The sequence below is a fragment of the Gavialis gangeticus genome, unplaced genomic scaffold (assembly GCF_001723915.1).
Source record: "Gavialis gangeticus isolate Ggan-Ray unplaced genomic scaffold, GavGan_comp1, whole genome shotgun sequence".
Lineage (NCBI taxonomy): Eukaryota > Metazoa > Chordata > Crocodylia > Gavialidae > Gavialis > Gavialis gangeticus.
In genome coordinates this window covers 22961395-22964970 of record NW_017729009.1, presented here as the reverse complement: position 1 = coordinate 22964970, position 3576 = coordinate 22961395, and the positions used below count along the sequence as shown (strand labels likewise).

Genomic DNA, 3576 nt, shown 5'->3' with positions numbered 1-3576 from the left:
CGTTTGGTTATCTTTCCTGTTTATCTTACAATGATAGGTAAGACCAACATGAAGGGTTAGCATTCATAATATGACATAAATCTACTGGTTTCCTACTTGAAAAGGTAAACAAACCTGTTTTGAGAAACTGCAAAGGCGTGTAACAGAACTGTGTAACACAACTTGGACATTACATTTAGCATTAGGGTCTTGGGGTCATTGGTGCAAGAATGCATAAATGTAAATGCAGACAATTTTTGACCTAAACTGCCTACTAGTGCTGAATTTCTTTTTCTACTACACAATCACCCTCCCAATACTGAAGAGTTTTTAAAGTTACTTTTCTGTACTTTTGCATTAAATTGTCTAATTTCTGGCTACAAATTTGCTCTGTATTAAGTGACAACACATTTTTGTCTTCTCTGTTTTTGTTGTTCTTAAAATATTGATAATTGTCACAGTGCTTGCATTTCTAAGCTTCCTGCAACTTCTTGCAATTTGTTTTACAAGTGCTTTTACATTTCTGCCTGCAGAAGAACTGAAAGCAGAGAACTACGAAGTTTCTTTCATAAAAGTGTACGGACTTAAAGTATAACTGGCCAAGCTTAAATTTTATCCTGATCTCTAGTGCCACCTATAGATGATATAAAAATACTTCATTATCACTTTGGAGTTCAAATTCTGGAATTCTACGTACGTTAACTTTCTGCATACAAACAGGGACATGAAAACTGACCTGAATTTTCAAATTCCAATTTTAGTGCATTTGTATTAGGGACAAAAAGTAGCAAGACATTTCTTTGAGCTACAATAAGAAAAATCACTGTACCTGTGCATTAGGACAAACATTTTGACCTCACATTAAAAGTTATAATGTTATAAGGATGTAAAATGTTGTTACACAAAAATCCAAACAGGCTGACTGCATCATGCTGATGATCAGACACTCAATCAAGGCAGATGATATTTGCCTAAACTGGGCATTAGTTACTAGGGCTCGACTTGTCAAGTTTGCTTTCATTGTTCCTCTCTGGCTGCATGTCCTCAAATATGACAATGGGGCCTGCTCTTCCCCCTGAAGACAATAGGAGCGGTTCCATGCATTTCCATTGAAGTAGGATCAAGCTTACAGCCTCCTCTATTGCTTTAGAAGGTCAATGAGTTGTCTTGAAAAAGGAGAAAATTATGTTTGCTATTAAATGATTTCAAGTGCTTGCTCTTTGCAGTAAGATCATCTGGCCCAGTACAACTGTATTTGAACGACACCATTTCCCCCCCATCTCAGTTATCTGACAATTTAGAAAGTTCAGACTTACCATGTATATGGGAATAGTTGTATACAGCTTTATCAGAGGGAACATAGCAGTGGACTGCATACAAATCTAGTGCATTTTGATCTAAAGATTACAACATTTGATCTATGTCACTAGAATGATCATTTGCAAACTGGAGACCAGTAACCACAAATAAATACATACAACACTTACCTGCGCTCGTGCTTACAAAGCACGTGTATTTTTTCCAGCACACATCTAAAAAGCAAAGGTTACTTGTGCACCAAAATAAACAGAAACAGCAACAGCAAACTGCAGGGCTATATTTGGAAAAATATATTTGTATTTTTTTAAACAAGGAGCATTCTGATACAGATCACTGTGTTGCATACATGATTTGAATAAAAGTTCTGTTACGACACAATGGTAAGTCATTGCTGATGTAGACTTAATATTACAGTAAAATCTTTGTTATTCAGCATTTAAGTAACCAGAAATTCTATTAACTGGGATTTCCAGCTGGCTAGCCAGCTGCGGAGAGGGGGCGGGGGAAAGCTCACACAGTGCCCGCAGTTGCCCCCCACCACTGCCGCTACTCCATGTGCGGCTGCCACCCTGCCGGGTTATTTCAGATAACTGGAATTTTTACATAACTGGCAATCCCCTTGCCCCGGGGATGCTGGATAACAACGATTTTACCGTATTATTATTCTTTTAAAGAAGTACCTCTTAATACATTCCTGTGCAACTTACTCCAGTAAGGTGCTAAGCACTGACAACTCTGACTTCAATCAATTGGTCCAGTAGCGATTACTCTGAATGCACCACTGGACAAAATCCTAAAGCCACTTCATTAATTCCCAGAAAATGCTGTATCAGTCAGAACTGGCTACTGGCCCTGTGCCAAATTATCATAACAGCAGGGACTTGGAAAATACATTAGTTTTTTAGGTGTGTCACCTTTTTGTACACATACAAAGGGATGCCATTATGATATGAACAGGTCTGACACTTCAGAGATTTATTGTTCAGAAAGTTGGGCTCAGAAGTGGGCCCAGAGCCCAGTTCAGAGCTTACCGAAGTCAATGGTGATCCTTTCATGTTCAATGGGTTCTAGATCAATCCCAATTTTTTTTTTAAATATTCCATTTTGCATCTACATGCCAGGCATTCAAAGGTATGCAGGTTTCCAAATAAGTGGCCAGAATTTTTTAAATGAGCTCAGTATGCATGAGCAGTTTAGAAAAATCTGGATATAGGACAATGAAAGCCACAGGGTACTGGATGACTGATAATTGAGCTCCAGCTTTTTTAACAATTCATCCTGTTTTTTTCTCTCTGTTCCAAAGTCACATTTGAAATAAATAAATTCACAGTTACAAATTGAGGCCCAAGTCTTGCAAGCAATTCAAGAGTCGACTTAAACACATGCATAAGGTTCAATGGGACTGGAGCCAAAATTATTTTTGATGTTGAATGATTACGTTTTATGCAACCAGCAGCATGTCAACAGTAGATCAGACCAACATGACTTATGCCTAGCAATTGTAGCAATTTGTATTGTGTGAGAATTAATAAAAAATTGTGAATGGCTGTTTATTGTGGTACCTAACAAAAAGCAGAATAACCACTGTTTTTTGCTGTGCGAGAGATGGAAAATACCAGCGAGGTAAACCACAATGGTAGTATTCTTTACTCCCCTAATCCAGCAAAAGTCAACATACATTCAAGTTACATGTATGATTACTTCCACTGAAATCAACGGGACTAGCGTGTACTTAAATGCTTTGCTCGATTGTATTCTATACCTAGTGATGCACAGACTGAAGCTAGCTCCTTCTATGTGAGGTCAGTGAGCTATGCAACAAAACACCCACAACGAGCGTAGTGACTTCAAACTGGTTCCATTTGAAAACTATGTCCCAAATGGTGTTGGTTGCTTCTGCCTTTCTTTTCACATGAAAAGAATGAGTAACTTAATCATGAAGGTAAATTATATCATAAGGTAAGGTGCTCTTTGCATTTGATGGAAAACATTTATTGTTCTATTTAAATAAAGTTAAACGTTGTACAAGAAAAAATCTGCTCTGGAAAATTAATTAAACTTTAAATAGGTCTATCAATAATCAGGGACAATTTTTCAGAGATCACAGCCTCTAATTTCCTCTGCACTTAATTACGCACAAACTTTTTTGGCATGTGCAAGGCTACTGTACTTGTATGACTTCATGTGCAAACTGGTCCAACGGCTTCAACGAGACTTTATGGGGCACAGTTCTTAGGGCTGAATTTGATCTGGCAAGAATATCTGGAAGGAATTTTT

At 37.7% G+C, this 3576-nt stretch overlaps 1 protein-coding gene across 1 annotated transcript in view; it reads right to left on the bottom strand.

Annotated features, from left to right (window-relative positions):
• Positions 1–1574: 1574 nt before the first annotated feature.
• ZFP64 (ZFP64 zinc finger protein) overlaps positions 1575–3576 on the bottom strand; it is a 16182-nt gene continuing 14180 nt past the window's right edge. The window contains exon 7 of the mRNA XM_019510230.1: positions 1575–3576. The gene's annotated coding sequence lies outside the window, so the exon portion shown is untranslated.